The following is a 22981-nucleotide window of genomic DNA, read 5'->3' as shown; positions in this document are numbered from 1 at the left end:
TTCCAAGGAGACCTGGGCAATGGTTTTCCTCCTGGCCCAGGCTCCTGGAAGTTGAACTGTGCTCTGCTGGAAAGGGAGGAGGTGCTGGCCGAGCTGAAGGATGCCTACATCACATGGAAGAATGATAAATGCTATTTTGAATGCATGAGTGATTGGTGGGAATATGTTAAGGCTAACATTCGCAGTTTCTTTCAGGTCAAAGGAAGACAACAGGCGTGCGACCGAAAGAGGAACTTCAAGGGACTGCAGAGACAACTGCAGTCCCTGCAGGACCTCCAACGGTGCGGCTGGGACGTGAGAGATGATCTGGAGGAGACCAAAAAGAGCCTGAAAGGGCACTTCGAGGAGGAATCCAGACGCATCGTCTTCCGTTCCAAGGTGGAGAACCTGGAGAAGGGTGAGAAATGTAACTCTTTCTTTTTCAGGAAACTCCACTCTGGCCACACGCCCCTGACTGAGCTGCGAGATGAGACCGGTATTCCCAGGCAGGGGAAGGAGGGCGTCATGAAGGTCATCACGGACTACTATGGCGACCTCTACTCCCCAAAGACGACGGACAGTACTGTGGCTGATGAGTTCCTGTCAGGTATCACTAACACTATTGATCCTGCAGGTAAAGCAGCCATGGATGCTCCCTTGGTGTTGGAGGAGTTGCACTCTGCCGCTAAATCCTTTAGGCAGGGCAGGACCCCGGGCAGTGATGGTCTCCCAGCAGAGCTCTATGTAGCGCTGTGGGACCTCATTGGCCCGGACCTGCTCGAGCTGTACAAGGAGATGGTGGTGGAGGGCAAAATGCCTCCTTCACTGAGGGAGGGACTGATCACGATCTTGTATAAGCGTAAGGGGGAGAGATGTGAGCTGAAAAATTGGAGGCCCATCTCTCTCCTGAACGTGGACTACAAGATCCTGGCCAAGGTACTTGCCAACAGGCTGAAGGCTGTCATCGGACAGATCATTCACCCGGACCAGACCTGCAGCATTCCTGGCCGCAGGATTGCAGATAGCCTTGCCCTCCTCAGAGACACGGTCCATTACATCAAGGACCGGAACGTGCATGCGGCTCTGGTCAGCCTTGACCAGGAGAAGGCCTTTGACCGTGTCTCACATGAGTTGATGGGTGGGGTCCTGCAGAGGTTTGGGCTTGGTGAAATGTTTTGCACGTATGTTAACCTGATGTACCTTGATATTCACAGCTCGGTGTTGGTGAACGGCTGGAAGACTGACCCCTTTCCTATTCTATCTGGGGTCAGACAAGGCTGCCCTCTTTCACCTCTTCTTTTTGTTTGTGTTATAGAGCTCCTGGCTGTATGCATCAGACGGAAACCAGAGATCAGAGGGGTCATCGCACCGGGTCCAGACCGTAGAGAGGCCAAGTGCTCGCTGTACATGGACGACGTCACTGTCTTCTGCGCTGACCAGAGTTCGGTGACAGCACTCGTCCAGACCTGCGAGAGCTTCGGCCGAGCTTCAGGGGCAAAAGTCAACTGCGGGAAGTCAGAGGCTATGCTGTTCGGGCAGTGGCACCTGTCATCCTCCGCTCCATTCCCCTTTGCTGTCAAGCCGGACTTCATCAAAATTCTGGGAGTCTGGCTTGGTGGTGAAGGTGCGGCCCTGAAGTGCTGGGACGAAAGACTTGCCACTGTAAGGCAAAAAATTGGACTGTGGAGCCTCAGAGACCTTACCATCGAAGGAAAAGCACTTGTACTGCGCAACGAGATCCTTCCCGTTCTGCAGTACACAGCGCAGGCCTGGCCACCTCTGGTCACGGTCTGCAGGGCCATCACAAGGGCAGTGTTTCACTTCATCTGGGGCTCCAAGATGGACAGAGTAAAGCGGACAGTTATGTACAAGGAGCCCCTCAAAGGTGGAAAGGGAATACCAGATATCCCCACCATGCTGCGAGCCTTCTTTGTTTGCAACTGTATCCGCAGGACTTTGTGTGAGACTGATAATGACTCTGCAGGAAACTCCATGTCTCGCTTTTTCCTCCTACCCCTTTGGAGGGCCCTAGGCTGGGCTAAGTGGGACAGCTCCATCCCTTACAACTGGAACACTCCCTGGTTCTACCTGGACGTGTCCAAGTTTGTGAGGGAGCACCAACTGGAGGGAGTTAAACCTGACTTGTGGAAACCAAAGACTATCCACAAGCTCATCAGAGCAAAAGACGTCATGGAGCCTATTCCAGGGCTCCCTTCAGCAACTGCCAAGCAGGTATGGGACAATGTGGCCTCCAAAAGGCTCACAAATAGACACAAGGACATGTCATGGATGGCAATCCAAGGGGGTCTGCCCCTAAGGACATTCATGCACTCCCGTAACCTGTGCAGGTACAGACATTGCCCCTGGTGCATCTCTCACGAGGAAACAGCTATGCACTTGTTTTGGGACTGTACTTATGCACAGTTGTTGTTAGATGCCCTGGAAAATGAACTCAAAGACTGTGTGCCAAGGAGCAACCTTTCGTACCACTCGGTACTTTACGGACTGTTTCCTGGCACCCACACCTATGGGGCAATCCAGGAGGCCTGGCGCCTTATGAACTGTGTTAAGGACGCTTTGTGGCTTGCCAGGAATCGCCTCATTCTGCGGAGGGAGAGGATGTCTATCCAGGACTGTCGCAGGCTGATTCACAGCCTGCTAAGAGACTATTCCATCATGGACAGCCCTGAGGAAGAAGAGGACTAAACCCCCCTTCTTCTGCCCCCTCCCCCCATGCTTGATTGTCCAACAAGGACTGGGACAGTGGCCCCTTCCCCCATTTTTCACAGAGACTGATGTTTTGTTGATATGTCTTTCTATTTATTTACCCTTCCCATATATGTGTCTGTCTTTCAATAAAAACTTCAGTTCTGTGATTCCCCCCCCCCTTCCCCTCTACCCTCCACACCCATAGACCTTGTTGATTGTTGTTTTTGTTTAAGTAGTGAATGAATAATGCAAAGTATTATGTATAGTATAGGATGCCTTGTGCTATATGTTTTGCAATGCATTATATTGTATGTTTGATTATGTTTGATAGTGTATTGGGTTTAGGCTGTGCTGCGACACAGTACACTTGTATGTGTGATTTATGTATGTTTTTTGCCATCTTTATGTTAATAAAGAATGCTTTTTTCAATCAAAAATAAGTAACAAATCAGAAGCGCAACCCCAAGCTTTGAGCCATAAGAGAGCCTGAAAACCCTGAATCTAAGGTGCTGTTTGGCTGCTCTGTCAGGTGCAGCCCTGCTCTCTGTGATGGTGGGTCTTTGGCTTTCGTGGTTTAAAGAGAAATGGTGCTTATTTCCAAAACATGCTTTTACACTCTCCTGGGTGATTGGAGCATAGATTTAAGGCTTCAATAAAAAAAGTATATAGGACCTGTGATGCTCTTGAGATTGTGGTTATGCACTACACTACTGTCTCCAACTATGGCTTCCCTGTTATTGGGGCAAGGTAGATTTTTACACAGTACCAAGCAAAACCTATTGGCTGCAGCAGTGCATCTTCATGGTGTTAGGCCTGAAGTGACCTAGGGGAGTGCACCACTCCCTATAGCTATACCCCTGGCTCCAATCATCCAAGAAACTGTAAAAATGCACTGGGCACATGAGCCTTATTTCTCTCCATCAACTCAGAGCCAGAAAGCCCATCTTTGACATCCCTGGAGCCAAAAGGCTCCCATCCAACACCAGGATTGGGAACAAACTCCCACCTTGTTTTTTTTTTTTTTTTTTTGAAACCGTTCAGGTGTAAGATAACTTCTCCATTCCCAAAAGGGATACAGCCACTGTTTGAAGTATCTAACAACTCATCATTAGGTTTCATCCACCAAAAGAAATTACTGTACATCATATTAACTTACCAGAAAAAAAAACAACAAACAAAGACATAGATCCTTTCCACAAAACTTATTAATAACAAAAACACCAATAAGTACTATCACTGAAATAACACCACCCCTTAAACAAATTATAAACATACTACAAAAAAATCATCCCTAAAACACTAGCACTCCTCCCACCCCAGCTAACTTAAACAAACAATTTCTTTCCATTTCCTATGTTTCCACAACCCCTCTGCATCCTCCCCCCCACCAGCATGCTTATCCCACATATAACATGTGTAAAGTTTCCCCAGTATCATATGAATACATTCCCTTGCATCAATATCATCTCGTCTAAACACATAAATATTCCTAACATCCCACAAAACTTCCGAAACACATACCATAATTAGCCACAGCAACCTTTCATTCACACTACCACACGCACCCAGCCCAAACATAGCCACCTTCCATGACATCACCTGAATCCCAGACAACTCTTTTATCAAACCACCCAAATCCTTCCACACACGCTGTGCATATGAACAATTCCAAAACAAATGGATCACACTCTCAAAACCTCTACACCCTTCCCGTGGACACTCTTCTGACAAAACCAAATGTCTTTTCAACAGCACTTGTCTCACAGACAACACACCATGAAGCTTCATCCATACCACCTCCCTCTGTCTATTATTCAAACCACTCACATTAATCATCTTCCATGTTCTCACACTATCTGTGGAAGTCAAACCATCAATAAGACAAACCTCCTCACGCCCCTTCAACATTTTAATAACATTCTTCCTTTCTCTGAAGTCCTTCACACTCACCCCTAATAAATCAAATTTCCTCACAAACACTTCAATCACACTATACCAATTACACACTCTAAACGCCATTGGCACTGCATTTTCCCTGACACGCCACTTCAAGCCACACATCATCCAACCAGCCATATATTTCATCATATAAGCAGCCTTACTATCAATCTCCATCAATCTCAAAACTTGAGCAATATAATTCAACCCAAAATACACTTCTAAATTTGGAAACCTCATACCTCCATTCTGCCACTCTTTCATCACATGTTCACGTTTCAGACGCTCCATCTTACATCCCCAAAAGAAAAGAAACAGCATTCTATTAATCTTCCTCACACCCCGGGAACCTGGCGGAAACACATTTGCAATATGCAATAACATAGGTAACACCACTGCTTTAATAATTAGAACCTTCCCAAACATAGTCAATTTTCTTAAATTCCAAAAGTTAAGCTTTTTAGCCACTTTCCTCCCTACTTCATCCCAACTTTCCTTACCATTCAGACACTCATCAAAAATAACCCCTAACACCTTTATCCCACCTGACACACACTCCATCTGACTATCCCTCACACTACTGTCCCCAAACCCTTTCACTTTGGACTTGTCCCAATTAACCTTAAAGGCAGATGCCCCACAAAACAACTGTATTAATAATTTTGCTCTGTCCAAAGTAACCTTACTTCCACCCACAACAACCACATCATCCATATAAGCTAGTGTTTTCACACATCTCCCATTACTTCCAGGCACCAAAAAACCTCTAACAACCTTATCCCTACGCAACATACATAACAAAGGCTCAAGCACACAAATGAACATAATAGGAGACAAAGGACAACCCTGACGTACCCCAGACTCAATACTAACATGCTCACTCAAATACCCATTCACCAACAATCTACTACAAGCACCTGCATACAAACATCTAATCTTATTCACAAACTCCCCAGGAAAACCCATCCGCACCAGAACATTAAACATAAATACATGAGACACTCTATCATATGCTTTTTCGAAATCAAGCGCCATCACATACATCTTCTGCTTTCTTACTAGACAATCACCTATCATATCACGCAACAACATTAAATTATCATGCATACGACGTCCTGGGACCGCACATACCTGCTCCTCACCAATCACCTGACTAATAACCACTCTCATACGACATGCTATCAGCTTTGCAAACAACTTATAATCGGAGTTCAATAGTGTAATAGGCCTCCAATTTGCCAAACACCGCCTATCACCTTTTTTATGAATTAAAACAACCACACCTTCTTTCATAGAATCATTCATCTGGCCATTCACAAAAATATAACGCATGACTTCAACCAAATCAACTTTCACAACATCCCACATACTCATATAAAATTCAACAGGCAAACCATCCTTACCAGGAGATTTATTCCTCCCCATGCTCTTCAATACATCTTTCACCTCATCCTCAGACATATCATTCAATAATAAATCACAATCACCCATATTGACTTTTTCACTAACAGCACTCAACACCTCACTCTGCATATCTCCATCACCCACCTTCCATTCATACAATTTCTTATAAAATTTCTCAACCTCAAACATAACATCTTCCGCACCCACTTCCATACCACGATCATCCAATACCACATCCATAGCCTTAGACCCTCCACATATCTTTTTGAAAAAAAACCTGCTACATCTTTCATCCTTCTCCATATGTTCAACTTTCGCACTATATATAATCTGTCTACCCCTCTCCTCCAACATCTTATTCACCTCAAACCTCACTGCCTTAATATCATCTGCAACCTCTTGCCCCATTTCTCTCATCCTATACAAAAACCACAATCTCTTATTCAACCATTCATACCTATTACGCTTGCGCCGAGCCACAATATGGCCACTTCTTCTGAAAAACACACCCACTTTCATCTTCACCCATTCCCACCAATCAAGCACATTCACAAACTCACTTTTACACATCTGCCATTTAGCATAATTTTTAAAGAAATGTTTTCTAACTTGGTCATCTTCAAGCAACCGTACATTCAGCTTCCACACACCTTTCCCATGCCTCACACCATTCTTACATTCTACCTTACATATCAGACACTCATGATCAGAGTAAGACACACTCACTTGCACAAAACTAACACACTTCAAAACTTTAGTAACAAAAACATAATCCAAACGAGACTCAATCATTCCTCTATCAGCCTTATAAGTAAATAATGGCTTACCACCAGTACACACACTTGCAGCATCCACTAAATCAAAATCCACAATCATTCTTTTTAACATATTACCAGTCACATCCACCTTACTCGTACAAACGCTCTGCCTTCCCTGCACCTCAATTATACAATTCATGTCACCAATCAAAATAACAGGTGTTTTACCTGGTAAAAAATATACAATCTTTTCAAACAACTCTTTGCGCTCAATCAAATTAACTGGCGCATAAACATTAATGACCCTTAATTTAATCCCTCTAAAACAAATATCAACCAAAATGCAACGACCCTGCTCAATAATGACATAGGATTCAAAGGAAATCTCCCTACTCTGGGCTAATACCCCCACGCCATCATTTCTATTTAATGCAGAACCAGACCATATTGCAGCACCATGTGGCCATTCATCTTGTTTAGGAGCTTCACATATGCCACACTCCTGTAAACAAATTAAATCCCCCCCTTTAGCCCTAATATCTTCCAAAATTGCGGCTCTCCTGGCATTGGACTTAAATACCCTTACATTTTGGGAAATTATAGATATAGACATCGCGCCAGGCAAATTATAAGAAAGCAGCACATTACATCATGACTACATTGCCAACATTCATTTCCCACTACATACATCAATAAAGGATTCAACATCACCAGTGCTCAAAAAAGGCTGAGCAGGCGAATCCCCCTGCACACCACCCTCAGTCTGAATACACTGAGCAGGCTGATCAATAGCTTCCATAGGGACTGTAGCATCAACTGTGCCAGGCAAACACCCAGCAGACTGCATGCCAGTATCTGAGACAGGCTGACCAGCCATCACCACCACCTCCTGGCTGGCTACCTCCATATCACCCTCTTCTACTGGCAGGCCTTCAAAACGATTACTTGTAGTTACTGCAACCTTCACATCCAGCCGTGGGCGCTTTAAAGCGCTACCAGTCGCTACTCCACGATTCCTATTTACAGAGGTAAAACCATCCAGATCGTCTGAACTCCTAACAGTTGCAGGACTACTTCCACAACCAGACACGGTGTCAAAATCAGATTCGGATTCACTCCAATGACATTGCAAGGATGCTGTAGCATTGCTATCAGAAGGACTTGCTGAGGTGTCTGGAAACTCTGCTATGTTAGCAGTGCCACTCAAAGCAGGAGGGGAGGAACTGACTTGTGAAACAGGGGAGACAACTTGTCCAACAACTGAAGCAGGCACATTGCCTTTCTCAGCCTCCCACACAGTCTTAAACCCATATCTTTCCACCATCTCCACTTTAAACTTAAACTGCCTCTCCTGTTCCAGCAGCTCAGCCTCATTAACAGCAGGTGTTTCAGCATTACTCTCACTCCTGTTAACTATTCCACTCCCAGAATGTGATGGTACATTAAGCTGTTCATGCAGCCTTCTCGTATCCTTAGCCATTTCCTCAGGCCCTTTAGGGCAGCTCCTCATAACATGACCAGTATCCCCACATATGTCACACTTTCGTGCCTGAGGACATTCTGCAGCTTCATGCCCAGGCAAACCACAGTTTCTGCAACATTTTCCCACACTGCAATTTTCCTTAGTATGGCCATACTTAAAGCAACTCCTGCAAAAAAAAGGCTGGTCAGGATAAAACAAGTACCCTCTAGCTCCTCCAATATTAAAGTTCCCAGGAGGGTGCATAACTCCACCAATGCCACTGGGATCCAGTCTCAAGCGTACCCAAAATTTAGTCTTGCCGTTAAATATGCCGACATAATTTTCTAGGCGAATTCCTCCACGAACTGAAGAGCAATACCTGGACAGAAAAGCTCTAATAATGTCTGGCTCCACAAAGGGGTTGTACATGTGCACCGTTAATGGCCTCTCTGCTCCCATAAATAAAGGCAACACCTCAATTCCATGTAATAAAGGGTCTTTTGCAAAGGTTTTAACCCTCTCAAATGCATTCAGGCAGTTCTCAGGATGGCAAAAAGTCACATCATAAATCCCAGTTGAAGGAAACTCTTGAATACAGTAAATCTCCTCCTTACTTACCCCAGCCAGACCAACCAAAATTATGTCCCATAAAGTACGCAGGGTTCTTCTTTGACCAGTAACCTCCTCAGCATATTTAAAGCGAATGGTATTCTTCAATCCAGACATCCTGGCAGCCTCAAGGACTCCAAACAGCAGTAGGCAATCACAAATCAACGTCCCAGGATCCCCTAGCAAGGAGACCCTGATTCCTTCCAACCAGACCAGATGCAGCAATTACACCACACCTGGTCCTAGCCAAAATGGCCGAGGATCACATCCTGCTACATGACATACAAAAGTAGCCATGTAACATGTGGAAGAAGTGAACAGAAAACTCAAATGCCATTAGGGGTAGTATAAATCATATACCACTAAAATTAGGGAGACCATTTAAAAAACAAAAAAAACAAAAACAAATTTGCTCAAGGGATCAAGTATGTCCAAGGGTCCCACTAGCATCGGTGAAGGGGGACCTGAAGATTCAGTTTTTTCCCTTCAATGGGGGCCATTTGGCTTTGAGGGGATGGGGAGAAATGGGGCCTATGCCCCCAGTGCTTGTTCTACAATCACATGTGAATACAACCTGCTGCTGCACTCATCTGCTTACACTTTTGCATTTAGAAACACTTCATATCATTCATTAAACAACTGATAAGAAGAGGACTGACCTTTTGGTGTCTCCATGTCTTGTCTCCATTTATCTGCCTCTATTTAGGCCTAATTCCGGGACTAAAGTCAAAGTCCCTGTAAAGTGGATGTATTTGCAGAGGATTGGTTAATTAAATAATGAATATATTCTATTGTTTGTGTCAAGACTATCCAACCCCTAAGACACTTTTGCAATGCCATTTAGAAATTGATTATCAGGTCTCCTGTTTTTACTTTTTCGCACCATTGCGGGGGTAACCACATGGATACAACTGTTGGAGCCATGAATTGCTATCCATTACTTCTGACAAATTGGGTATTTGTTACATTTCTATACTGAGGCAAAATTTGCTAGAGTAGTTCACATTATCTATTCAGAAAATTTCTGTCATCTTTTGAAAATATATTTTAGGTTTGCAATGCTTGAATTTTCCTCATTGTTTAACTTGGGACCAGCTGGAGGCATTCATTTTCTCCATTTGCAAGAACGAGCAGTGATATGATGCATCTCGAGGTGTTTGTCTCCCTCAAGTAAGCTTCTCCGAGGAAGTGCAATGGTTATAAGCAGCAGTAGATTGTGACATCATAGAAGAATGTTGTTATAGTGGCAGAATCTGCTAGCTGACTGTTTACATTCTATTGCCATGGTGACTGCATGGCAGCCACTCCTGAACATTCCGTGGACAGTATGAATATTCCGTAGAGTTCTGAACATTCCGTGGACAGTGTGAACATTCCATAAACACTGTTAACATTCCAATTAAGGTCTTAGACTATCTGATTAACTGCTGAGACAAGAAACGAAGAAAGGAAGGCTGCCAGTTGGCTTGTGGGTGTGGCAGAGGCTTGCAGGAGGCAGTGCATTCACAAATCATGCACCCAGAGAGAAAGAGAGGGAGGGAAAGAAGTCTGCATATGTTAATTGATAACATAGAGATGAATTGAAAAAAAATAATAACTCCAAGGCTCTAAATGACATTGAAATCCTCTGCTCTCTTTTGGTAACAATGAATCAAAGAAATGAAAGTATAGATTAAGGAGGAGGAGGAAAGGATGGGCGAAAATAGAACCAGGCCAAATGAAAAAACATTTACAGGAGAAAAAGACAGAAATATAGGGGTGCATCTGCTGTTTGGTTGGGAGTTGCAGTTCTGTCTCTTGGATACCTGGCTCCTAATTTACTGCTGCAGTTTCTAACTACCAGCCCAAGCTCTGACACAAGGAGCCGACCATACTTGAGAACAAAGCAAAAATAATCTTTTTATAAACCACTTTATATCATATACCATTATAAATCAATGTATATGTGTTTACATTTATAATACTTACCATATGCTAATCACCATATATTTAATCTTTTAAAGTCAGCTAAGTGGGCAAACAGTGCAAATATTACTTCATTTACACTTAAACTGTACAAGCTGTGAAATAATTTGAATATATGCAAAATATTTTGCAGCTAAACTTTATGCTTATAAATAAAGTAATGTGCGCACTATCTATTTGCTTAGTTAACATTTAAGCATTGAATTATGGGTGGTTAGCATATGATATGTACTGCAAATTATAATATATATATAGATTTATTTCTTTTTTATTAAAGAAAAGCTCTCACTATTTGTAATAGCATATGATTTATACTACCCATTGAGTTCCTCAACAATTATCAATGTCTCTCTATGTGAGGTAGCTGCTTGTGTCTGATAAGTAACAAATCAGAAGCGCAACCCCAAGCTTTGAGCCCTAAGAGAGCCTGAAAACCCTGAATCTAAGGTGCTGTTTGGCTGCTCTGTCAGGTGCAGCCCTGCTCTCTGTGATGGTGGGTCTTTGGCTTTCGTGGTTTAAAGAGAAATGGTGCTTATTTCCAAAACATGCTTTTACACTCTCCTGGGTGATTGGAGCATAGATTTAAGGCTTCAATAAAAAAAGTATATAGGACCTGTGATGCTCTTGAGATTGTGGTTATGCACTACACTACTGTCTCCAACTATGGCTTCCCTGTTATTGGGGCAAGGTAGATTTTTACACAGTACCAAGCAAAACCTATTGGCTGCAGCAGTGCATCTTCATAGTGTTAGGCCTGAAGTGACCTAGGGGAGTGCACCACTCCCTATAGCTATACCCCTGGCTCCAATCATCCAAGAAACTGTAAAAATGCACTGGGCACATGAGCCTTATTTCTCTCCATCAACTCAGAGCCAGAAAGCCCATCTTTGACATCCCTGGAGCCAAAAGGCTCCCATCCAACACCAGGATTGGGAACAAACTCCCACCTTGTTACATCACATACATAGCCATGTAACATGTGGAAGAAGTGAACAGAAAACTCAAATGCCATTAGGGGTAGTATAAATCATATACCACTAAAATTAGGGAGACCATTTAAAAAACAAAAAAAAACAAAAACAAATTTGCTCAAGGGATCAAGTATGTCCAAGGGTCCCACTAGCATCGGTGAAGGGGGACCTGAAGATTCAGTTTTTTCCCTTCAATGGGGGCCATTTGGCTTTGAGGGGATGGGGAGAAATGGGGCCTATGCCCCCAGTGCTTGTTCTACAATCACATGTGAATACAACCTGCTGCTGCACTCATCTGCTTACACTTTTGCATTTAGAAACACTTCATATCATTCATTAAACAACTGATAAGAAGAGGACTGACCTTTTGGTGTCTCCATGTCTTGTCTCCATTTATCTGCCTCTATTTAGGCCTAATTCCGGGACTAAAGTCAAAGTCCCTGTAAAGTGGATGTATTTGCAGAGGATTGGTTAATTAAATAATGAATATATTCTATTGTTTGTGTCAAGACTATCCAACCCCTAAGACACTTTTGCAATGCCATTTAGAAATTGATTATCAGGTCTCCTGTTTTTACTTTTTCGCACCATTGCGGGGGTAACCACATGGATACAACTGTTGGAGCCATGAATTGCTATCCATTACTTCTGACAAATTGGGTATTTGTTACATTTCTATACTGAGGCAAAATTTGCTAGAGTAGTTCACATTATCTATTCAGAAAATTTCTGTCATCTTTTGAAAATATATTTTAGGTTTGCAATGCTGGAATTTTCCTCATTGTTTAACTTGGGACCAGCTGGAGGCATTCATTTTCTCCATTTGCAAGAACGAGCAGTGATATGATGCATCTCGAGGTGTTTGTCTCCCTCAAGTAAGCTTCTCCGAGGAAGTGCAATGGTTATAAGCAGCAGTAGATTGTGACATCATAGAAGAATGTTGTTATAGTGGCAGAATCTGCTAGCTGACTGTTTACATTCTATTGCCATGGTGACTGCATGGCAGCCACTCCTGAACATTCCGTGGACAGTATGAATATTCCGTAGAGTTCTGAACGTTCCGTGGACAGTGTGAACATTCCATAAACACTGTTAACATTCCAATTAAGGTCTTAGACTATCTGATTAACTGCTGAGACAAGAAATGAAGAAAGGAAGGCTGCCAGTTGGCTTGTGGGTGTGGCAGAGGCTTGCAGGAGGCAGTGCATTCACAAATCATGCACCCAGAGAGAAAGAGAGGGAGGGAAAGAAGTCTGCATATGTTAATTGATAACATAGAGATGAATTGAAAAAAAATAATACCTCCAAGGCTCTAAATGACATTGAAATCCTCTGCTCTCTTTTGGTAACAATGAATCAAAGAAATGAAAGTATAGATTAAGGAGGAGGAGGAAAGGATGGGCGAAAATAGAACCAGGCCAAATGAAAAAACATTTACAGGAGAAAAAGACAGAAATATAGGGGTGCATCTGCTGTTTGGTTGGGAGTTGCAGTTCTGTCTCTTGGATACCTGGCTCCTAATTTACTGCTGCAGTTTCTAACTACCAGCCCAAGCTCTGACACAAGGAGCCGACCATACTTGAGAACAAAGCAAAAATAATCTTTTTATAAACCACTTTATATCATATACCATTATAAATCAATGTATATGTGTTTACATTTATAATACTTACCATATGCTAATCACCATATATTTAATCTTTTAAAGTCAGCTAAGTGGGCAAACAGTGCAAATATTACTTCATTTACACTTAAACTGTACAAGCTGTGAAATAATTTGAATATATGCAAAATATTTTGCAGCTAAACTTTATGCTTATAAATAAAGTAATGTGCGCACTATCTATTTGCTTAGTTAACATTTAAGCATTGAATTATGGGTGGATAGCATATGATATGTACTGCAAATTATAATATATATATATATATTTATTTCTTTTTTATTAAAGAAAAGCTCTCACTAATTGTAATAGCATATGATTTATACTACCCATTGAGCTCCTCAACAATTATCAATGTCTCTCTATGTGAGGTAGCTGCTTGTGTCTGATAAGTAACAAATCAGAAGCGCAACCCCAAGCTTTGAGCCATAAGAGAGCCTGAAAACCCTGAATCTAAGGTGCTGTTTGGCTGCTCTGTCAGGTGCAGCCCTGCTCTCTGTGATGGTGGGTCTTTGGCTTTCGTGGTTTAAAGAGAAATGGTGCTTATTTCCAAAACATGCTTTTACACTCTCCTGGGTGATTGGAGCATAGATTTAAGGCTTCAATAAAAAAAGTATATAGGACCTGTGATGCTCTTGAGATTGTGGTTATGCACTACACTACTGTCTCCAACTATGGCTTCCCTGTTATTGGGGCAAGGTAGATTTTTACACAGTACCAAGCAAAACCTATTGGCTGCAGCAGTGCATCTTCATGGTGTTAGGCCTGAAGTGACCTAGGGGAGTGCACCACTCCCTATAGCTATACCCCTGGCTCCAATCATCCAAGAAACTGTAAAAATGCACTGGGCACATGAGCCTTATTTCTCTCCATCAACTCAGAGCCAGAAATCCCATCTTTGACATCCCTGGAGCCAAAAGGCTCCCATCCAACACCAGGATTGGGAACAAACTCCCACCTTGTTACATCACATACATAGCCATGTAACATGTGGAAGAAGTGAACAGAAAACTCAAATGCCATTAGGGGTAGTATAAATCATATACCACTAAAATTAGGGAGACCATTTAAAAAACAAAAAAAAACAAAAACAAATTTGCTCAAGGGATCAAGTATGTCCAAGGGTCCCACTAGCATCGGTGAAGGGGGACCTGAAGATTCAGTTTTTTCCCTTCAATGGGGGCCATTTGGCTTTGAGGGGATGGGGAGAAATGGGGCCTATGCCCCCAGTGCTTGTTCTACAATCACATGTGAATACAACCTGCTGCTGCACTCATCTGCTTACACTTTTGCATTTAGAAACACTTCATATCATTCATTAAACAACTGATAAGAAGAGGACTGACCTTTTGGTGTCTCCATGTCTTGTCTCCATTTATCTGCCTCTATTTAGGCCTAATTCCGGGACTAAAGTCAAAGTCCCTGTAAAGTGGATGTATTTGCAGAGGATTGGTTAATTAAATAATGAATATATTCTATTGTTTGTGTCAAGACTATCCAACCCCTAAGACACTTTTGCAATGCCATTTAGAAATTGATTATCAGGTCTCCTGTTTTTACTTTTTCGCACCATTGCGGGGGTAACCACATGGATACAACTGTTGGAGCCATGAATTGCTATCCATTACTTCTGACAAATTGGGTATTTGTTACATTTCTATACTGAGGCAAAATTTGCTAGAGTAGTTCACATTATCTATTCAGAAAATTTCTGTCATCTTTTGAAAATATATTTTAGGTTTGCAATGCTTGAATTTTCCTCATTGTTTAACTTGGGACCAGCTGGAGGCATTCATTTTCTCCATTTGCAAGAACGAGCAGTGATATGATGCATCTCGAGGTGTTTGTCTCCCTCAAGTAAGCTTCTCCGAGGAAGTGCAATGGTTATAAGCAGCAGTAGATTGTGACATCATAGAAGAATGTTGTTATAGTGGCAGAATCTGCTAGCTGACTGTTTACATTCTATTGCCATGGTGACTGCATGGCAGCCACTCCTGAACATTCCGTGGACAGTATGAATATTCCGTAGAGTTCTGAACGTTCCGTGGACAGTGTGAACATTCCATAAACACTGTTAACATTCCAATTAAGGTCTTAGACTATCTGATTAACTGCTGAGACAAGAAATGAAGAAAGGAAGGCTGCCAGTTGGCTTGTGGGTGTGGCAGAGGCTTGCAGGAGGCAGTGCATTCACAAATCATGCACCCAGAGAGAAAGAGAGGGAGGGAAAGAAGTCTGCATATGTTAATTGATAACATAGAGATGAATTGAAAAAAAATAATACCTCCAAGGCTCTAAATGACATTGAAATCCTCTGCTCTCTTTTGGTAACAATGAATCAAAGAAATGAAAGTATAGATTAAGGAGGAGGAGGAAAGGATGGGCGAAAATAGAACCAGGCCAAATGAAAAAACATTTACAGGAGAAAAAGACAGAAATATAGGGGTGCATCTGCTGTTTGGTTGGGAGTTGCAGTTCTGTCTCTTGGATACCTGGCTCCTAATTTACTGCTGCAGTTTCTAACTACCAGCCCAAGCTCTGACACAAGGAGCCGACCATACTTGAGAACAAAGCAAAAATAATCTTTTTATAAACCACTTTATATCATATACCATTATAAATCAATGTATATGTGTTTACATTTATAATACTTACCATATGCTAATCACCATATATTTAATCTTTTAAAGTCAGCTAAGTGGGCAAACAGTGCAAATATTACTTCATTTACACTTAAACTGTACAAGCTGTGAAATAATTTGAATATATGCAAAATATTTTGCAGCTAAACTTTATGCTTATAAATAAAGTAATGTGCGCACTATCTATTTGCTTAGTTAACATTTAAGCATTGAATTATGGGTGGATAGCATATGATATGTACTGCAAATTATAATATATATATATATATATTTATTTCTTTTTTATTAAAGAAAAGCTCTCACTAATTGTAATAGCATATGATTTATACTACCCATTGAGCTCCTCAACAATTATCAATGTCTCTCTATGTGAGGTAGCTGCTTGTGTCTGATAAGTAACAAATCAGAAGCGCAACCCCAAGCTTTGAGCCATAAGAGAGCCTGAAAACCCTGAATCTAAGGTGCTGTTTGGCTGCTCTGTCAGGTGCAGCCCTGCTCTCTGTGATGGTGGGTCTTTGGCTTTCGTGGTTTAAAGAGAAATGGTGCTTATTTCCAAAACATGCTTTTACACTCTCCTGGGTGATTGGAGCATAGATTTAAGGCTTCAATAAAAAAAAGTATATAGGACCTGTGATGCTCTTGAGATTGTGGTTATGCACTACACTACTGTCTCCAACTATGGCTTCCCTGTTATTGGGGCAAGGTAGATTTTTACACAGTACCAAGCAAAACCTATTGGCTGCAGCAGTGCATCTTCATGGTGTTAGGCCTGAAGTGACCTAGGGGAGTGCACCACTCCCTATAGCTATACCCCTGGCTCCAATCATCCAAGAAACTGTAAAAATGCACTGGGCACATGAGCCTTATTTCTCTCCATCATCTCAGAGCCAGAAAGCCCATCTTTGACATCCCTGGAGCCAAAAGGCTCCCATCCAACACCAGGATTGGGAACAAACTCCCACCTTGTTACATCACATACATAGCCATGTAACATGTGGAAGAAGTGAACAGAAAACTCAAATGCCATTAGGGGTAGTATAAATCATATACCACTAAAATTAGGGAGACCATTTAAAAAACAAAAAAAAAAAAAAACAAATTTGCTCAAGGGATCAAGTATGTCCAAGGGTCCCACTAGCATCGGTGAAGGGGGACCTGAAGATTCAGTTTTTTCCCTTCAATGGGGGCCATTTGGCTTTGAGGGGATGGGGAGAAATGGGGCCTATGCCCCCAGTGCTTGTTCTACAATCACATGTGAATACAACCTGCTGCTGCACTCATCTGCTTACACTTTTGCATTTAGAAACACTTCATATCATTCATTAAACAACTGATAAGAAGAGGACTGACCTTTTGGTGTCTCCATGTCTTGTCTCCATTTATCTGCCTCTAATTAGGCCTAATTCCGGGACTAGAGTCAAAGTCCCTGTAAAGTGAATGTATTTGCAGAGGATTGGTTAATTAAATAATGAATATATTCTATTGTTTGTGTCAAGACTATCCAACCCCTAAGACACTTTTGCAATGCCATTTAGAAATTGATTATCAGGTCTCCTGTTTTTACTTTTTCGCACCATTGCGGGGGTAACCACATGGATACAACTGTTGGAGCCATGAATTGCTATCCATTACTTCTGACAAATTGGGTATTTGTTACATTTCTATACTGAGGCAAAATTTGCTAGAGTAGTTCACATTATCTATTCAGAAAATTTCTGTCATCTTTTGAAAATATATTTTAGGTTTGCAATGCTTGAATTTTCCTCATTGTTTAACTTGGGACCAGCTGGAGGCATTCATTTTCTCCATTTGCAAGAACGAGCAGTGATATGATGCATCTCGAGGTGTTTTTCTCCCTCAAGTAAGCTTCTCCGAGGAAGTGCAATGGTTATAAGCAGCAGTAGATTGTGACATCATAGAAGAATGTTGTTATAGTGGCAGAATCTGCTAGCTGACTATTTACATTCTATTGCCATGGTGACTGCATGGCAGCCACTCCTGAACATTCCGTGGACAGTATGAATATTCCGTAGAGTTCTGAACATTCCGTGGACAGTGTGAACATTCCATAAACACTGTTAACATTCCAATTAAGGTCTTAGACTATCTGATTAACTGCTGAGACAAGAAATGAAGAAAGGAAGGCTGCCAGTTGGCTTGTGGGTGTGGCAGAGGCTTGCAGGAGGCAGTGCATTCACAAATCATGCACCCAGAGAGAAAGAGAGGGAGGGAAAGAAGTCTGCATATGTTAATTGATAACATAGAGATGAATTGAAAAAAAATAATACCTCCAAGGCTCTAAATGACATTGAAATCCTCTGCTCTCTTTTGGTAACAATGAATCAAAGAAATGAAAGTATAGATTAAGGAGGAGGAGGAAAGGATGGGCGAAAATAGAACCAGGCCAAATGAAAAAACATTTACAGGAGAAAAAGACAGAAATATAGGGGTGCATCTGCTGTTTGGTTGGGAGTTGCAGTTCTGTCTCTTGGATACCTGGCTCCTAATTTGCTGCTGCAGTTTCTAACTACCAGCCCAAGCTCTGACACAAGGAGCCGACCATACTTGAGAACAAAGCAAAAATAATCTTTTTATAAACCACTTTATATCATATACCATTATAAATCAATGTATATGTGTTTACATTTATAATACTTACCATATGCTAATCACCATATATTTAATCTTTTAAAGTCAGCTAAGTGGGCAAACAGTGCAAATATTACTTCATTTACACTTAAACTGTACAAGCTGTGAAATAATTTGAATATATGCAAAATATTTTGCAGCTAAACTTTATGCTTATAAATAAAGTAATGTGCGCACTATCTATTTGCTTAGTTAACATTTAAGCATTGAATTATGGGTGGTTAGCATATGATTTGTACTGCAAATTATAATATATATATAGATTTATTTCTTTTTTCTTAAAGAAAAGCTCTCACTAATTGTAATAGCATATGATTTATACTACCCATTGAGCTCCTCAACAATTATCAATGTCTCTCTATGTGAGGTAGCTGCTTGTGTCTGATAAGTAACAAATCAGAAGCGCAACCCCAAGCTTTGAGCCATAAGAGAGCCTGAAAACCCTGAATCTAAGGTGCTGTTTGGCTGCTCTGTCAGGTGCAGCCCTGCTCTCTGTGATGGTGGGTCTTTGGCTTTCGTGGTTTAAAGAGAAATGGTGCTTATTTCCAAAACATGCTTTTACACTCTCCTGGGTGATTGGAGCATAGATTTAAGGCTTCAATAAAAAAAGTATATAGGACCTGTGATGCTCTTGAGATTGTGGTTATGCACTACACTACTGTCTCCAACTATGGCTTCCCTGTTATTGGGGCAAGGTAGATTTTTACACAGTACCAAGCAAAACCTATTGGCTGCAGCAGTGCATCTTCATGGTGTTAGGCCTGAAGTGACCTAGGGGAGTGCACCACTCCCTATAGCTATACCCCTGGCTCCAATCATCCAAGAAACTGTAAAAATGCACTGGGCACATGAGCCTTATTTCTCTCCATCAACTCAGAGCCAGAAATCCCATCTTTGACATCCCTGGAGCCAAAAGGCTCCCATCCAACACCAGGATTGGGAACAAACTCCCACCTTGTTACATCACATACATAGCCATGTAACATGTGGAAGAAGTGAACAGAAAACTCAAATGCCATTAGGGGTAGTATAAATCATATACCACTAAAATTAGGGAGACCATTTAAAAAACAAAAAAACACAAAAACAAATTTGCTCAAGGGATCAAGTATGTCCAAGGGTCCCACTAGCATCGGTGAAGGGGGACCTGAAGATTCAGTTTTTTCCCTTCAATGGGGGCCATTTGGCTTTGAGGGGATGGGGAGAAATGGGGCCTATGCCCCCAGTGCTTGTTCTACAATCACATGTGAATACAACCTGCTGCTGCACTCATCTGCTTACACTTTTGCATTTAGAAACACTTCATATCATTCATTAAACAACTGATAAGAAGAGGACTGACCTTTTGGTGTCTCCATGTCTTGTCTCCATTTATCTGCCTCTATTTAGGCCTAATTCCGGGACTAAAGTCAAAGTCCCTGTAAAGTGGATGTATTTGCAGAGGATTGGTTAATTAAATAATGAATATATTCTATTGTTTGTGTCAAGACTATCCAACCCCTAAGACACTTTTGCAATGCCATTTAGAAATTGATTATCAGGTCTCCTGTTTTTACTTTTTCGCACCATTGCGGGGGTAACCACATGGATACAACTGTTGGAGCCATGAATTGCTATCCATTACTTCTGACAAATTGGGTATTTGTTACATTTCTATACTGAGGCAAAATTTGCTAGAGTAGTTCACATTATCTATTCAGAAAATTTCTGTCATCTTTTGAAAATATATTTTAGGTTTGCAATGCTTGAATTTTCCTCATTGTTTAACTTGGGACCAGCTGGAGGCATTCATTTTCTCCATTTGCAAGAACGAGCAGTGATATGATGCATCTCGAGGTGTTTGTCTCCCTCAAGTAAGCTTCTCCGAGGAAGTGCAATGGTTATAAGCAGCAGTAGATTGTGACATCATAGAAGAATGTTGTTATAGTGGCAGAATCTGCTAGCTGACTGTTTACATTCTATTGCCATGGTGACTGCATGGCAGCCACTCCTGAACATTCCGTGGACAGTATGAATATTCCGTAGAGTTCTGAACGTTCCGTGGACAGTGTGAACATTCCATAAACACTGTTAACATTCCAATTAAGGTCTTAGACTATCTGATTAACTGCTGAGACAAGAAATGAAGAAAGGAAGGCTGCCAGTTGGCTTGTGGGTGTGGCAGAGGCTTGCAGGAGGCAGTGCATTCACAAATCATGCACCCAGAGAGAAAGAGAGGGAGGGAAAGAAGTCTGCATATGTTAATTGATAACATAGAGATGAATTGAAAAAAAATAATACCTCCAAGGCTCTAAATGACATTGAAATCCTCTGCTCTCTTTTGGTAACAATGAATCAAAGAAATGAAAGTATAGATTAAGGAGGAGGAGGAAAGGATGGGCGAAAATAGAACCAGGCCAAATGAAAAAACATTTACAGGAGAAAAAGACAGAAATATAGGGGTGCATCTGCTGTTTGGTTGGGAGTTGCAGTTCTGTCTCTTGGATACCTGGCTCCTAATTTACTGCTGCAGTTTCTAACTACCAGCCAAAGCTCTGACACAAGGAGCCGACCATACTTGAGAACAAAGCAAAAATAATCTTTTTATAAACCACTTTATATCATATACCATTATAAATCAATGTATATGTGTTTACATTTATAATACTTACCATATGCTAATCACCATATATTTAATCTTTTAAAGTCAGCTAAGTGGGCAAACAGTGCAAATATTACTTCATTTACACTTAAACTGTACAAGCTGTGAAATAATTTGAATATATGCAAAATATTTTGCAGCTAAACTTTATGCTTATAAATAAAGTAATGTGCGCACTATCTATTTGCTTAGTTAACATTTAAGCATTGAATTATGGGTGGTTAGCATATGATATGTACTGCAAATTATAATATATATATAGATTTATTTCTTTTTTATTAAAGAAAAGCTCTCACTAATTGTAATAGCATATGATTTATACTACCCATTGAGCTCCTCAACAATTATCAATGTCTCTCTATGTGAGGTAGCTGCTTGTGTCTGATAAGTAACAAATCAGAAGCGCAACCCCAAGCTTTGAGCCATAAGAGAGCCTGAAAACCCTGAATCTAAGGTGCTGTTTGGCTGCTCTGTCAGGTGCAGCCCTGCTCTCTGTGATGGTGGGTCTTTGGCTTTCGTGGTTTAAAGAGAAATGGTGCTTATTTCCAAAACATGCTTTTACACTCTCTTGGGTGATTGGAGCATAGATTTAAGGCTTCAATAAAAAAAGTATATAGGACCTGTGATGCTCTTGAGATTGTGGTTATGCACTACACTACTGTCTCCAACTATGGCTTCCCTGTTATTGGGGCAAGGTAGATTTTTACACAGTACCAAGCAAAACCTATTGGCTGCAGCAGTGCATCTTCATGGTGTTAGGCCTGAAGTGACCTAGGGGAGTGCACCACTCCCTATAGCTATACCCCTGGCTCCAATCATCCAAGAAACTGTAAAAATGCACTGGGCACATGAGCCTTATTTCTCTCCATCAACTCAGAGCCAGAAAGCCCATCTTTGACATCCCTGGAGCCAAAAGGCTCCCATCCAACACCAGGATTGGGAACAAACTCCCACCTTGTTACATCACATACATAGCCATGTAACATGTGGAAGAAGTGAACAGAAAACTCAAATGCCATTAGGGATAGTATAAATCATATACCACTAAAATTAGGGAGACCATTTAAAAAACAAAAAAAAACAAAAACAAATTTGCTCAAGGGATCAAGTATGTCCAAGGGTCCCACTAGCATCGGTGAAGGGGGACCTGAAGATTCAGTTTTTTCCCTTCAATGGGGGCCATTTGGCTTTGAGGGGATGGGGAGAAATGGGGCCTATGCCCCCAGTGCTTGTTCTACAATCACATGTGAATACAACCTGCTGCTGCACTCATCTGCTTACACTTTTGCATTTAGAAACACTTCATATCATTCATTAAACAACTGATAAGAAGAGGACTGACCTTTTGGTGTCTCCATGTCTTGTCTCCATTTATCTGCCTCTATTTAGGCCTAATTCCGGGACTAGAGTCAAAGTCCCTGTAAAGTGGATGTATTTGCAGAGGATTGGTTAATTAAATAATGAATATATTCTATTGTTTGTGTCAAGACTATCCAACCCCTAAGACACTTTTGCAATGCCATTTAGAAATTGATTATCAGGTCTCCTGTTTTTACTTTTTCGCACCATTGCGGGGGTAACCACATGGATACA

At 41.5% G+C, this 22981-nt stretch overlaps 1 protein-coding gene across 1 annotated transcript in view; it reads left to right on the top strand.

The window, feature by feature from the left end:
- LOC148443435 (uncharacterized) overlaps nucleotides 1-22981 on the top strand; it is a 55451-nt gene that overhangs the window by 1988 nt on the left and 30482 nt on the right. The gene's annotated exons all lie outside the window — the stretch shown is intronic.

The sequence above is a fragment of the Taudactylus pleione genome, unplaced genomic scaffold (genome assembly GCF_031769625.1).
Source record: "Taudactylus pleione unplaced genomic scaffold, aTauple2 ptg001271l, whole genome shotgun sequence".
Taxonomy (NCBI): domain Eukaryota; kingdom Metazoa; phylum Chordata; class Amphibia; order Anura; family Myobatrachidae; genus Taudactylus; species Taudactylus pleione.
The sequence above is the reverse complement of the archived record's forward strand: the minus strand, read 5'-3'. Positions and strand labels throughout refer to the sequence as shown.